General features: G+C 30.2%; 1 protein-coding gene and 1 pseudogene across 2 annotated transcripts in view; one reads left to right on the top strand and one right to left on the bottom strand.

Annotated features, from left to right (window-relative positions):
• LOC107164944 (phosphatidylinositol 4-phosphate 5-kinase type-1 gamma-like) overlaps positions 1-17,236 on the bottom strand; it is a 40,402-nt gene that overhangs the window by 15,252 nt on the left and 7,914 nt on the right. The window lies entirely within an intron of this gene.
• Positions 14,246-15,862, top strand: LOC149055074 (uncharacterized; annotated as a pseudogene).

The following is a 17,236-nucleotide window of genomic DNA, read 5'->3' as shown; positions in this document are numbered from 1 at the left end:
AAAAAATATACTGCTGTATAAAACTGCTGTGAGGGGATATAGCGGGTTAATCTTGCTTGTCCCTACTTACGATGCATTGTTTTGTAAACTCATAACAGGATTGGGGCATTCGCATATATACCAGGTTACTGAGGAATGGGTATCTCAAAACTGTTATGTCTACTTCTACTTGTATAAATTTATGACTTTTATAAATAAACGATGCTGCATGGGGGCAAAGCAATGTGAAAACAGATCGGCCTCCATGCAGTGATTTAAACAGGAAAAAAAAAGGTACGGTCCACAGGAGGGGCAGTTGCATACTCTGCCCCTCCCGTAGTACCGCCCATGCGGAATTGTCTACACCAACCCATTATATAACCATCACCATCTTCGAAAAGTTCATCACCATCTTCATATCCACCCAGGCATACTGCATATAGGTTACGTGAGTCGGCTTTACACCACATCATAACCTTGTATTCTTATATATGCCATGTTATCTATTTTGTTATTATTATCGTCATCATGTGTTATATGACGCGGGGGTACTAACTACTAACACTAGTATTTTAAGTACCATTACCCTGTTATATATCAAATAGTTATTATTTAAAATATTATTTAGTACCTATTATCATCTACGCCAATATTTGTCTGTTTATTATATGTATTACTATTTCATTACACCTATATTTCCTTGCCATAATGGTCACCACACCGGTACAATTTATATTGCGTGGCTAACAATTTCTTATTTGTTGAGACTTGGTACGCATCATCATTCATTGAGTGATGTGCATAGAGCGTCAGTATCCAACAAATTTCAAGATGACGTGGAAATAAATTCAAAGAAAAATCCATGTTGCAGGTAATATATTATTGTAAATATCAATAAAGCATATGTTGCTAGGTAGATCATGTGCTGTGTACACCTTGAGTCTAGTAAAAGTAAAATCAAACGGAAGTCTAGAGATCAATTGACGATTTCGGCATTCGAGTATAATAACATTGGGTGTGCATCACAATCGATTAACTTGTCAATGGGGCCAGGACAATCTAAATGTGGATTTGCCAAATGTAGATGTCCATAACGATGTCGCAAGCGTATGGTAACGGATGACTGCACACTCAACTAGTAATCTGAGATATGACGATCACGTTGGTGGGCTTGAATCGCGGACACTCAGACACCGACAGAACAGACTCACACTGAGTAGCACCCTTTTTTGGGTGATTAATTGTTGAGGTAGCGCATAAACATCATTGTAGTTATGAGTTTAAAACCCAATTTTTTGCGCAGCTTAGTGTCATCACCGATACTTATGATCTGTTGTCTAGTAAAACTCGAATAGGATGTAATAGTCCAGTGATATCTTGAACACGAATAACGGTGATTCCCAAAACTATAGCTGTTTCGTCGGACAGGTCACCAGCGAGAGAAGCTTGTTCTGTCTATCGGTTTCTCACTCGTTTTTTCGTTATGGACAATGAAATTCACTGATTTTTCGCTGGTATCAGACAACTCAGACAACAAGTGTTATGTGCAGCATGATATTATGTTGTCTCTTCGAATTTTTTACACGTGTACGGGGCCATAAACATATAATAGAATAGACCGCGAACAACACATATTCCATGTAGAAATTATAGAAGCCAACATAATATGTGCAAGTGAGAAAGACTCTAAAGTGGTTTTCTCATGGAAAAAAACTATTTACTCCATGACAATAATAATAGTGATAGTGATATTATCATTTTTTTACCATAACAAAAACAATAACAAATTGTTGATGAACATCTGCTTTTTACGTGAACAGCGAGTTTTTTAGTTGCCTATTAAGCCTTTTTATTTTGATCACTTTGATATTATAATGGTTCAAAAATGTTACACGAGGACTCCCGGGTTTAGTGCCTTTCGACTACAACCGCGGACCTCACATTAGCGCTGTGCGCTAGTCGAGAGCCACGGAGGTTTACGACCGGCGTAAGTCAGCTATTGCCGGCCGGACGCAGGCCGCACGTCGTCTAAGGACCACGAGCACCTGACGCAAACCCGTTCCCACCGAAGTCGGGAGAGAGTGCGCCCGTACCGTTGACTGAGGCTTGCACGTGCCCTTCACCACCCTGGTCGGGTCGCGAGCTATCCTCATCGCTTCCGTATATGGTCACGGGCAACCTCTGGTGCATATAGCCCCACCAGCAGGCTGGGTGAGCGCTAAGGAGTAATCTCACTCAGCCGCCTTCCCCTAGACCCAGCTTGGTCTTTTAACCACATAGTACAGCCACTCCGAAACCAATCCGCCAGCGATCGCGCAACGACCGGAGCCGGTACGCGACCGCTGTGTGAGGGCACGGCGTCAATCGCTCAACGCCGCGGAGCTCCCCCACATCCCGAAGTACCATTCTCGCTTCCGTTAAGAAAGCACATCAATGGTGAGATGGGCGGGCCGAGCTTCGTTGGCGTTATGCCTCAGCTGTGGTCCTCCCGAGATTTGGGCCGTGTACCACGGGCTCACGGTGGGCCCTCGCCCGGCAGCGCTCGCTGCCGACGCAGTGGGCGCGACCCCCGAGTTAGAGGCTCGGTAGCCTGTTCAACGCCTCCCAGAGGCAAGGACCCGCTCTTTGTGAGGTCGCGGTCAGAACCTCGCAACACCCTAGTCCCCGGAGGTTTCGGTGTGTTCGCGTCCCTGACGCCGACCCCGACTGGCCAACCCTTTAGTTGCCTCCTACGAAATGCGGGTGAGGCTGCTGACCTATTCGATCTCGCCCGGCTCGCAGGACGATCTTGAGATCATCGATCAGTTCTTTGTTGAAGACTCTCCCGAGCGAAGGTTCGGAAAGCCTCGTAGCTCTTTCTACTGTGTAGTATGACCCCATTCTATGGTGGCCACGGAATCGCTTCTTCTTGCAGTTTTCTCTTCAAATGTTCTCTCTAAGTATGAGTCCTGGGACATGCGAGAAGAACGTGTCTGACTGTTTCGCTGCCATTTCCGCAGGCGCATCCTGGAGCCGGTACCAACTTGAACGTGTGGAGCTTTCCTCGGAAATCCCCGTGTCCAGTTATAATTTGACTCGTGTAATGGTCCATAACGAGTGGTAGTCCGTATCGGACTCTTACGCCGGAATAAGTTGGAATGTCCACTCCCCTTTGTCCTGTGAGGACCATCTGTCTTGCCATACCTCTAGTAGGTTTTGGAGGCCTTGTTCATATTCTATGTATGATATGTCATTTGTCTTCAGGGTTCTGCAAATGTTACAGCTGTGGTTCTGCTAAGACAGACAATGTCAAACTTCACGGGTAAATATTTTTTTATTCATAATATAGGATGATCCTTTTATCAAACTTATTTTTTATCTAAAAAACCCTAAAAAACCTAAAAAAAAACTTTAAAAAATATAAAAAATATATTTTTTTTAATACAAACGTTTTTTTTTTTTTTTTTAACTTGAAGCTGAAAAAAACATTTTCAAAATAATGACTATAAATATAAAATAATTCTAAGTACAGTTTGTGAAAAATCTTTGGGAACAAAAGAATCGGGATCTGCTCTAATTGGACGTAAAAATTGAGTTGGTTTAATTATACCGAATCCAGATGTCATTGAAATTTGTAAAATAGCTGAACGTGTAATTCGTGGATACTAAAAAATTGATGGGTCAAACGTTCTAAAGAGGATTATAATTGAATATATGAGAAAAATTAATATTAATAAATATTTTATCTCATTATCAAATTATTTTCTCGAACAAGAACCCTTCAATAATCATCTCCTACAGCTTTCAAAACTAATTATGCACATTTTTACTACATTAAGACTTCATCATATTAATTCATCAACAGATTCAATAGATCAAAAAATTAGAACATTCTACACAAAATTAATACTTTTTAAACATCAATAAAATATCATAATTAACATAAAAATAATAATATATTGTTTTACCTTTTTTTTTTGTTATTATACCATTTGTACAAAACACATTATAATATATTAATTGTAATTTGTAATAATTTGTATATTATATACTTTAAAGTTTAAAATGTTTAAATTGTAAATATATTTTTTTTAAACTTGTAAATTGTGTCAAATTTTTATATCCCACCCATATAATATAATATTATCTACATCGTGATTCTGCCTCATAATATAATTCAACTGGAAAAAAAAAACAGTTTTAATAACTCATCCATGAGAAAACCTCTTATGGTTCTTTCTCTCTCACACATATCATAGCTTTGTACTTCTCTTTCTATTCGCGGTCTATTCTATTATAATATGTCTATGTACGGGGCCATACAGTTATTTGACGCATGTCCCGATGCAAAACAAATAAAGAATAGTGACTTATCAGAGATAAACTTAAAACAACGATAAAGCATACGACCGTGCTGACAAAATAGGCTTTTTGTAGGCTTCTGCTATGAGGTGGTCGCGAACGGAGACTTTCTAAACTTGACACTCTTACCATTTTTTCAGAAGGTCTTATCCGACCTCTCTTCCTTCTTATACAAAAAGTGTAAGATGAATTAAGTAATAGTGACTTTCAGTAGTCATCGTGATTGCATATTTCGATATAATATGCTTACAAATAAATAAATAATTTAATTATTATTAATCAACCTAAATAAAGAAAACATCAATCTTAACTACTGCTATGTACTGACGTCCAGCTAAAACACATAAAACCGCATATACACGTAAGTGTACGTAAGTGTCCTTGGGGCGTACGATTTCGCCAACCAGTTATTGTATGTTTAGGACAATAAGTGAAAGTTCCGTCTGCTAATATAAATTCAACTTCATTACATAAAAAATTGGAGATTTGTTTTACATGTCACTATATAATTATTTGAGCGGACTCATTTACAAACACAAATTGTTCACCATTATTTAGTGTGATGTTTGATTCCTTTATTTTATTAAGAGCATCTAATAGTGACACAGGCACAGAGGGTAGAAGTTTTTGTCTTTCACGATATACATAGACTGCCTCATAGCATCAATGTTATCTAATATAATATGTACTAATATTTGAAAAATAAAAACCATAATCGTATCTTATCTGTTTAAATGAGAAACGTATAGTTATAGAAATCTGCGTATACCTAATCCCGAAAGTTTTATTTTTATGATTTTGTGATCTTGATTAAATATGATTAACTTGTGTGCGGTACTATAAACGATAATGTTTTTTTAGATAAATGTATATGTAATATGTTATTGATATATATTAATGTGTGCGATATTGTCGTATTGAACGGTTTGATTTGAGGAAAATATGCGGTATTAAGATATAAAAGTGTGCGGTTTTGAACGACGACCTTTTTTTGAAATTGTGCGGTTATGAACGACGCCCGAATATATTATAATAAATAATATAAATATTTAATAAAATATCAGAATCATAAATTTATCATAATGATGGAACACTTGAAATAACGTCAAATATTTTGTAGTAAATTATTGTTGATGAACGTAAAATACTCTTAGTTTTTTAATAATTCAGTACCTTAAAAATAACCGTAAAATTCGTTAATATAGTTGTTTAATACTGTTGTAAAAACGTAATGTATTTTAAACACAAAACATAACTTTAAAAATATAAAAACATATAAAATAAACTTAAAAACCATAACAACTTAAATGTTAATAAAAGTATTTATTATTCATTTTATTATACAGAATTAACTATATTGGTCAATCTTTACTATGATTTATTTTTGATGGTGATTATAATTTTTTTAGTCTATTGTTGACAAAGCAGTATAAATATTTATTACTTTAGTTTATTTATTATTATTTTTTTTTTTTAGGGGAGGTGTTTTTTAAATGCTTATATTAGAATTACAAATGTATACAAATAGAATAATAATCGTTGGTATAATTTTTATTTTTTGAATTTTCAAGTATGGTGATTATACAAATGTGACGGGCCTGTTCTGAATAATTAAAACTATGTTACTATTGCATTATAAAACCTGTTTAGGATACATTTTTCTCTGATGATGTTAATTATATGTACCTACGTAATAATAATAATAACAGTCTTGTTTAAAGTTTTGTTTTGAGCTTTCATTGACAGTCCTACCCCGGACATAACCAACGCGTAATCTGCTGTCGGAAATGTTAGGATAGTTTTTCGGAGAATCGCCGACAGAGGGCAACGCTTTGTCGTGCTCTTTGTGGTTTTGCCACAACCGAAAACCCGCGATACCGCAATACTAAGACCATGATATAAACAATAATATAGTAAAAGTCCTAATTCGGTCAAATTTCACGCAACACATCTGCTTACCCATATTATCATATTGACATATTGTCATTAAATTATTATTACTAGGTAAATCATTCTCCCCATTAATTTAATATATACCTAAATCTTAATATAACTAATGTCGTATAACATATGTATAATTACAATTAAATAAATATTTTCATAGTATATATTACAAATTGTTCTGGTTTTTATTATTTTTTATAAGGAGCACCATGTAAACCTCTTATTTCAAAAAACGGCGCCGCGAGACTAAAAAGTTTGGAAACCTTTGGCCTATAGGCTATAGGTATGCCGAAGGACCTGCATAATGACCGTCAAAAAGTTACGATAAAGGCTTGTTGTTACGGTGCAACTCGTTTGTGCACAATCCAAATTGTTTACCTAGATATCGATGACTCGTTTGCGCACAACATAAACACTGCGTAACATATATATTTTATATTTTTAAATTTTGACTCACCTAAAGTAATTGATTATCGGTACAAATGACCGGCATATCAATAATCAATATATTATCATTACTCATTAGTTATTATCATCATTGAAAATAATCGACGTGTATTAAAAATAATATTTTTAAGCAACAGTCGTTCGCCAGAAAATGGTACTATAACTACTGAATATGGATGTAGAAATTTGTGATGTTTTTGAAAAGCTTCGAGGTAAAAAGTGTATAAATATAGATAGTTATAAATTTAGAGAATTTCGAACTTTAAAATCTGGTGATACACATTTTAGGTGTACAAATAAAAAATGTTCCGTGAGTGCTGTAGTAAGGTTAGTTAATAATGAAAAGTATAAAAATTTTTAAATGACAAACACGCATACCCATGACGAATATGACAACCTAACAATTCATCGAGAAGTACTTAAGCAATTTAAAACGTAGAGCCGAAGAGATTTACACATTAAACCAAATAAACTTATACACCGGGAACTGCAAAACACTGATAACTCCGAACATCTTAAATATTGAAATTAATTCAAAGATCAAACGAAAAAAATCCTTTCCAAACATACCGAAATCTTTAGAAGATGCTAAAAAACAATTAATTGATGTTTAGCATAATCTTACTTACAAATAGGTAATAAATTTTATTTTGTTAGTGATGATGAAAATATATTTATATTTACATGTAAACAAAATTTGGAATTGCTACAAAGTGCAGAACACGTTTTTGGGGATGGGACATTTTCATTTGCTCCGAAATGTTTTGTTCAACTTTATACTATTATATTCACGTATATACAAACAATTTTTATGTTCCTGTGGCATTTTGTTTTTTAAGTAACAAACATACTGATACTTACATCAATATATGGAATACGTTACAAAATATAATATGTATTCAAATTACTGGTAATATAATACATTTAAGCAATTTTCATGTAGACTTTGAAAAAGCTGCGCATAATGCAGTATTGCAAATTTTTTCTAACTGCTAAATTGCATGCTGTAACTTTCATTTAGGACAAAATTGGTTTAGAGTTTAGACATATTCAACAACACGAAATATTATCGAGCTAGTACTTAAACAATGACTATGAAATATTTTTTTGGATTAAGTTATTTACCCTCTGAAGAAGTTTCTGATAGATTTTGTGATCTTATGTCAATAGCAATAACTCGGCTACATATACCTACACCTCACACGCCTACAAAACCCACCCACACTGATCGAGGTAGGTACTACTGTTGTCGATAATACTCGTATTATAAATATTGTAATAATATTATATTATGGTGAACAATTTTCTTAAAACAAAACCGTATGTAGCACGGTACACTGTAAACGTGTCCAGAGCAAAGCTTTAAGATAATATTATTGCAGTATTATACATGATGTCGTTTAAATCTAGTCGGTGCTGTTACACTCTGTTACAGCTAGACTGTACTAGGTATAGATATAAAAATATAATACAGCCATGTCACGACTCTCGACAATCCAAAGTTAAAATGGAGATAAAAAAATCGTTTCGAAAGAATATAATATATCATATGACGTATTAATTGAGATATGAAACTCAAATTTAAAGCCGATTAAATTCAGCTACAAGCTGACGAATACCCCAAATTGCGTCTGTACGAGTGTATGGCGTGAAGCGATTTTGGGTAGTTGGAAAAGAACAAGTTTAGTTTATTGTTAACGAATTTAGAATTTTATTCCTATGAAATTGCATTTTGCGACTAGGATCAGAGCCATAGTGTAATGCATACTATTATTGACTATTGTAGGATAGGTCAAATAAGATGTATCATAGTAATGAGTGCACAAAGATGCCGCAATTTTAGATTCTGAGCGGAGCAATAAATGTATTGATTTTACCATGATGTGTTTTTTCTTTTGTGTGTCATCACGTTTTGGAGCAGTAAAAGTGCTTCGATTTTAGACTTCAGAAAAGCTTAAAAATTTAATACAAGGCTCTTAACATATTGTTACAATAGCAGTTGAAAAATAAAAGAAATTCATAGCCACATTTTTTTTTTATAAGCATTCAAAGTTTGAATTTTGACAAAATACGTAAAAATCACGAAAATTCACAAATTATTTTAAGGTAGAAATTCATAAAAAATTTTCTTTTTAAATCTAAGATTTAAAAATTTAATACAAGATTCCTTACAAGTTTTTCAATCTTTATCACACATAAAAATTCCACCGGAAATTCAAATTACATTTTTATGAGCATTTGAAATTTAAATTTTTACAACATTGGATTTTCACTTTTAGCGATTTCCTTATTTTGGTGTAACTCTAAAACAAATGACCGCAGATACTTGAAATTTTCACTGAATGTTTATATAGGCATTTTATATATTTGATAAAATTTTCAAAATATTTAGATTTGTTTTTAGCTGTTTACTGACATTTTAATTTTTCAAATTTTTTAGTTTATTTTCCTATAAATATCGATAAAAAATTATTTGTTGGGTAGAAAAGCTTGAAAATTTAATACAATGATTTTAACACATTGTAACAATAGTAGTTAAAAGATATTAAAAATACATAGGCACGATTTTTTTTTATAAGCATTTAAAGTTCAAATTTTGACTAAATAGTAAAAATTACGGCAAAGTTCAAATTATTTTATGCTAAAAATTCATAACAAATTTTTCTTTTATATCTAAGATTTGAAAATTAAATACAAGGCTCCTAACATATTTTTACAATAGCAGGTGAAAATAAAAGATATATATAGGCACAATTTTTTTTACAAACGTTAAAATTTTGAATTTTGACAACATACGTAAAAATCACGAAAATTCACAAATTATTTTAAGCTAGAAATTCAGAAAAAAATTTTATTTTAAATCAAAGACTTGAAAATTTTTAATAATCTATAATATATTCTAGACAAATAAATCGTCTTCGCTCAGAATCGTTTTTCGTATACAATGATAGAATATCATTGGATATAAATTTAGGTTCATACCCACTTTGCCGAATCCCAATTTGCCGACAAATATACCAGTTTCAAAATATTTTAAAAACGTTCCCATTTCGCCGACAGTCTAGTTTGCCGACATCTTGGTTTGCCGACAAATTATAAATATAGTTTCAATTTTCTCGATTCGCCAAAAGGTGACAATAATTTTTATCAAAAACGGATTTTACTTATGGACTATTTTGTGGATACATATTTAAATAACGATCCTTGCATGTTCGACAGGAAAATATGGAATCACATCAACACTGATAAGAAACGGACAACTATTTTGAGCTGTTTACTGACATTTAATTTTTCAACTTTTTTAGTTTTTTTTTCTATAAATATCAATAAAAATATATTTGTTCAGTAGAAAAGCTTGAAAATTTAATACAAGGCTTCTAACACATTGTAACAATAGCAGTTAAAAAATATTAAAAATACGTAGGCACGATTTTTTTTATAAGCATTTAAAGTTCAAATTTTGACTAAATACGTAAAAATGCGGCAAATGTTCAAATTATCTTAGATAGAAATTCATAAAAGTTTTTCTTTTTAATTCTAAGATTTGAAAATTTAATACAAGGCTCCTAACATATTTTTACAATAGCAGTTGAAAAATAAAGTAAATTCTTTGTCACAATTTATTTTACAAGCATTCAAAGTTTGAATTTTGACAACATATGTAAAAATCACGAAAATCACGAAAATTCGCAAATTATTTTAAACTATAAATCCATAAAATTTTTTCTTTTTAAATCTAAGATTTGACAATTTTTAATAATCTATAATATATCCTAGACAGATAAACCGTCTTCGCTCAGAATCGTTTTTCGTATACAATGATATAATATCATTGGATTCAAATTTAATTCCGTCCATTACAATAACCCACTTGTAACCTACTGTACAGCAGAGCGACATCCACGACTTACCCGCCTTTTGTTTTTTGTAATTACGCATTTTATAATAATTATTATATATTATTATTTCAAATGACCATTCCACTAACAATACATTGAACATTCATTGCGCGTCTTAGCTGAGACATGAATTAAAAATAATCACTTCAATAATACATCATGATATCATTGATATCACATGATTATAGAAGTGCCTTTACATTATTCAAACTATATATACTCAGAATCAAATACTATAATATAATATAATATTATTCGCTTTACATGGATGTAACATGCAATTATTTGTTTGTATTTTATAACACTATTTCACATACATACACTCACATAAATACGATTATGTTGCAAACACGCGCGCGTATAAGAATTTTTTTTTTAAGAAAATGTATGATATTATACAATTCCGACAGGGTTTAGAGATTCATATACTGCTTATTTACGTACCTACGTATGAGAACAACGGACTACCTATGTACATATAAAAAGTTAATAACGTTTACATAAACAATAATTAATATAATTATAACGCACATTATACAGTTTTTTTTTTATGAAAGAACATTCCAAAAAAAATCAATGACTAATGAGTTTTCTTGGTGCTACATAAAGGCGTGTACATTAATTCATTAGTCGGGTCTATCATACTTCTATTAATATTTAAAAATGATTTTCAAAAAAAAAAAAGGAGGGTAAGTCGTGGATGTCGCTCTGCTGTACAGTAGGTTACAAGTAGGTTACTGTAATGGAAGGAATTCAATTTGAATCCAATGATATTATATCATTGTATACGAAAAACGATTCTGAGCGAAGACGGTTTATCTGTCTAGGATATATTATAGATTATTAAAAATTTTCAAATCTTAGATTTAAAAAGAAAATTTTTTAATAATTTCTAGTTTAAAATAATTTGCGAATTTTCGTGATTTTTACATATGTTGTTAAAATTCAAACTTTGAATGCTTGTAAAAAAAATTGTGCCAATATATTTATTTTATTTTTCAATTGCTATTGTAAAAATATATTATGAGCCTTGTATTAAATTTTGAAATCTTAGATATAAAAGGAAAATTTTTTATGAATTTCTAGCATAAAATAATTTACGAATTTTCGTGATTTTTACATAATATGTTGTCAAAATTTGAACTTTAAATGCTTATAAATAAAAATTGTGACTATGTATTCCTTTTATTTTGCAACTGCTATTGTAAAAATATATTATGAGCCTTGTATTAAATTCTCAAATCTTAGAATTAAAAAGAAAAATTTTTATGAATTTCTATCTAAGATATTTTGAACATTGCCGTAATTTTTACGTATTTAGTCAAAATTTGAACTTAAAAGCTTATAAAAAAAAATCTTGCCTACGAATTTTTAAGATTTTTTAACTGCTATTGTTACAATGTGTTAGAAGCCTTGTATTAAATTTTCAAGCTTTTCTACTGAACAAATACATTTTTATTGATATTTATAGAAAAAAAAACTAAAAAAGTTTAAAAATTAAAATGTCAGTAAACAGCTCAAAACGAATCTAAATATTTTGAAAATTTTATCAAATATATAAAATGCCTATGTAAACATTCAGTGAAAATTTCAAGTATCTGGCAGATACTATCTGCGGTCATTTGTTTTAGAGTTACACCAAAATAAGGAAATCGCTAAAAGTGAAAATCCAATGTTGTAAAAATTTAAATTTCAAATGCTCATAAAAATGTAATTTGAATTTCCGGTGGACTTTTTATTTGTGATAAAGATTGAAAAACTTGTAAGGAATCTTATAATTATCTATAATAATTTGCGAATTTTCGTGATTTTTACGTATGTTGTCAAAATTCAAACTTTGAATGCTTATAAAAAAGAATTGTGACTTATGAATTTATTTTATTTTTCAACTGCTATTGTCAAATTATTATAGATAATTATAAGATTCCTTACAAGTTTTTCAATCTTTATCACAAATAAAAAGTCCACCGGAAATTCAAATTACATTTTTATGAGCATTTGAAGTTTAAATTTTTACAACATTGGATTTTCACTTTTAGCGATTTCCTTATTTTGGTGTAACTCTAAAACAAATGACCGCAGATACTTGAAATTTTCACTGAATGTTTACATAGGCATTTTATATATTTGATAAAATTTTCAAAATATTTAGATTCGTTTTGAGCTGTTTACTGACATTTTAATTTTTAAACTACTTTTTTAGTTTTTTTTTCTATAAATATCAATAAAAATGTATAATTAGATTTTACGCACAATCTAAAATCGTGCAAATTACAAAAATAGTCGTGCAAATTCGTGCTAATTACGTGCTAAATAATTGCATAAAAAAATTGTCATAACATAAAAGTGGGGGGGCTGGGGAAACGTACGTTATTGTAACAATATGTTAAGAGCCTTGTATTAAATTTTCAAGCTTTTCTGCCTAACAAATAATTTTTATCAATCTTAATAAAACGTGATGACAGACACAAAAAAAAAACACACACACATCATGGTAAAATCAATACATTCATCGCTCCGCTCAGAATCTAAAATATCAATATCGTAAAATCAGTTATATGTTAACTAAGTATACTTTTCGATTATAATATATAGAAATATTTAAAAAAAACTTATAAAATATATACATCATTATACCGTCTGTGGATATAGTTAACTGATTTTTTTTTTAAATGTTATTGTTTTTAAAATTTATTTTCTATTTTTTAAATTCACTCAAAAGGATAATATTAATATTGTATACTTTTTCTAATTAACAATGTAGTAGGAATCGTTATCATAGTAGTCTCATACTGACATGGTAGGTACATTTCACATAACTTATGAATGTTGGTAAATAATAAATAATAACAGTCGTTTGAATTTGGTATACGATCAAATAATTTATAACTGCAACTGTGGATGATTAGAAGCGTATGTAAATTATGTTACATATAAATATATAAAATAAAAAATATGATAAGTATAACGAAATATGTGTAGTTTTTTATAATCGTATTTACCCTGCGTCTTTTAATGCAATTTCTACTCATGGTCCATTTTTCATTTTATCTTACACACCAAATCGTAAAGAAATCAATGAGATTTTTTTAAGTTAGAATCAATGTTATTTATGTTATATAATAATCACGCGGATAGGCATATAATACAGTGACATTTTTGTCTGAGGAATTTATTTAAATACACCACTACTTATCAAAATCAAAATCTGCGTAGTCGTTACTTTAAAAACAAAATATAATACGATCAAATTATACATTGATAAAAAATTTAAATTTAATTCTCTTTTATTTTAATGAATAATAATTTGTTTTTAATTCAACATAATATAGCCAATATAGGGATGAGAGTCCCGTAAAGATGATTCAGGTCCGATTTTCCGACATCCAATTCACCGACTACTCGTTTCGCCGACGCGGAAACCGGTTTCCGGTAAAAATTAGAAAAGATTCAATTCGCCAACAAACGTTATTTTATAAAATATAAAAATAATTTTTATGTGGAAACCTAGAATATTACAATCTACAATCAAAATGTTGATAAAACTATTAAACTACGATATTATTTGGAATTTGTCAGTTGATAGTAATCATTGCATTGATAGTTGCGTCGTCAGTTGTTATTTAATAATTAAAATGTCGTGGTTTAAAATAAATTCTGATCGTGATGGTCAACTTTTAGTAGTGGATAACTTCATACATCGAGTTGATAGAATAAGATGTTCTAACCACTATTACAAATGTATTGACAATTGTGGAGGTCGAGCAATATATAGAGAAGATTCAGATAATGCTATGATGTCAAAAACGCATAGACATCCGTCACATGGTCACATGGAATCCAATTGGCTGAACGTGGTTTTCGGAATAAGCTTAAAGTGAGTTTGTATTAATTTATAAAAAAATTTTCACAGTTGAAAAATATTAAAAATACATATTATAGTCACATTTATTTTATAACCATTTAAAGTTCGAGTTTTAATATGTTATAACTTAACAATATAGGACGAAGTGGTAATAAATCCCACAAAAACTATACCACAGACATTTAATGAAATCCGAAGATCAATTATGGCTTCAGGAATAGAAGGTTCTACGGAAGCCGAAGTAAATGACGCTATACCAATTTATACTAGTGTAAAAAGTTCGGCATACAGAAAAAGTATGAAATTAATGCCAACGTTACCCAAAAAGCTGTCTGAATTAAATATTGAAGGTGACTGGCGATCAACAAACGACGGAAAAGATTTTCTTTTAGGTATTTATACTAAATTATTTAAATTATTTATTTGTAAACTATTACTAATACATAATAATATTATCACAGGATGTGATGGCACGGATAATAAAATCGTTATATTTGGTTCCCGAAGGATTTTTACGTTGTCTTTGTTCTGGTAATATAGTTTTTATGGATGGCACTTTTAAATCAGCGCCAAAATTATTTACACAAATTTATACCTTACACTGTTTTGTTGTAGGAGTGATTATACCTCTAGTAATTATTATTTTATTTTAAAATTTTATTTAGAATAACGAATAAATCTGAAAATAAAATATATTTTTTAGGCTTACGCATTATTACCCAATAAAAGTACATCAACATATTCAAGAATGTTTGAAATAATAAAAGAAGTGGCATTAAAAAATGGATTAAAGTTTAATCCTGCTTGTTTCCAAATAGATTTTGAAATTGGAATGATCGTCTCCATTCGACAGTGCTTTGGTTCTGATAAACCCATAAAAGGGTGTTTATTTCACTTTAAGCAATCTATTTGCAGGCGTAAAGTTCAAAGTTTGGGATTAGTTTACGATTATACACATGACGATGGTATTAAAAAAGTTGTTTGTCGTCTTTGTTCATTAGCCTTAGTTCCGATGGAACAAATTGATAATTGTTGGACAGAAATTCATAGTGAAGCACGACAGTAAGAAAGTAAATATAATTTTTACGTAATTTATTAGAACTATATTAGCCAAACCTCATTTTTTACTATTATTATTTTAGGTGTGCTGAAATTATTAAATTATTTTACCGAAACATACTTGGATCCAGATATTTGTTTATTTAATAGAAATATGTGGAATCATTTTAATACAGATGGAGCAAGGACTATAAACCACCTTGAAGCATGGCATGTAGCTCTTAACAAAGCTGTTGGAAGACCAAAGCCAAACATATTTATTTTATTCAAAGAGCTAAAAAATCAACAAACAAACTTCGAGCTCAAGCTCATAGATGTAACCTCATAGCACAAAAAATATAAATTTTTAATAATAAATATACCCATTACCCGTAGAGGGGAATCTTGCCGACCGATGAAAACCAGTTTTTGCCATTTTATATATAGGCTAAAAAAATATTAAAAATCGTGAGATTGACAAAAATAAAATGTCGAAAGGTCAAAATTTTCAATAAAAAAAAAAGCGGGTAAGTGCAGGGTATTTCTCTGCTGTACATTAGGGGGTAGGGTGGACCTCTGACTAGGGTAGGTTAAATTTGAATGCAATGATAGGTATCATTGTATACGAAAAACGATTCTGAACGGAGACTGTTTATCTATCTAGGATATAATATAGATTATTAAACATTTTCAAATCTTAGATTTAAAAAGAAAATTTTTTATGAATTTCTAGCTTAAAAATAATTTGCAAATTTTCATAATTTTTACGTATGTTGTCAAAATTTAAATTTAAATGCTTGTAAAAAAAAATGTGACTATGCATTTCCTTTATTTTTCAACTGCTATTGTAAAAATATTTTAGGAGCCTTGTATTAGTTGTATTAAATTTTCAAATCTTACATTTAAAAAGAAAAACTTTTATGAATTTCTATCTAAGATAATTTGAACATTGCCGTAATTTTTACGTATATTAAATCAATATTTGAACTTCAAATGCTAACAACAAAAAATTGTGGGTATGTATTCTTATAATTTTTTAATCACTATAAGAATAACTTATGAGAAACTTTGTATTACATTTTCAAGTATTTCGATTGGGCAAAAAAAAATTTATCGACACTTAAAAAAAAAATTTTCAGAAAAATTAAAATTTCAATTGTCTATAAATATCTAAAAAAAGTCAAAATATTTCGAAAATTAAATAATGTAAAGAAAATCCAATCTAAATAACTTGTGAAATTTTCAAGTATCTACGGCTTATACTTTTTGAATAATAACAAATATTAAAAATCGTTTGAGGATAAATCGTTATCGTTACGCTATTTCGTAGGAATTTAAAATTCAAACGCATTTAATATTTTTCTTATAATGATGTTTCGAGTTTTCTCTATAGCTACTTGAAGGAAAACTAATGGAAAACTTAGTCTTATATTTTTAATCCTTACTTATAAACACAAAAAATGTTATGATTTTCAACTTCAAAATTACTTGCAAATTTTCGCGTTTTCGACAGATTTCTTAAAAATTTGATCTATAAACATCTATAAAAAAAAAAATTATGACTAACGATTTTTAATCAAACAAGAACAACTCATAAGGAACCTTGTATTAAATTTTCGTCTTCCAAAATTTTTTTACCGGTACTTCAAAAAAAAATTCTAAAAAAAGTGGTCTTTTAATAACTAAAAAAAAATTAAATTTTTTTGAAAATTAAACTGTATAT

This window comes from Diuraphis noxia, unplaced genomic scaffold (genome assembly GCF_037042655.1).
Source record: "Diuraphis noxia isolate RWA-SAM2 unplaced genomic scaffold, SU_Dnox_SAM2 contig0005, whole genome shotgun sequence".
Taxonomy (NCBI): Eukaryota; Metazoa; Arthropoda; class Insecta; order Hemiptera; family Aphididae; genus Diuraphis; species Diuraphis noxia.
This window is presented reverse-complemented; position numbering and strand designations above follow the sequence as displayed.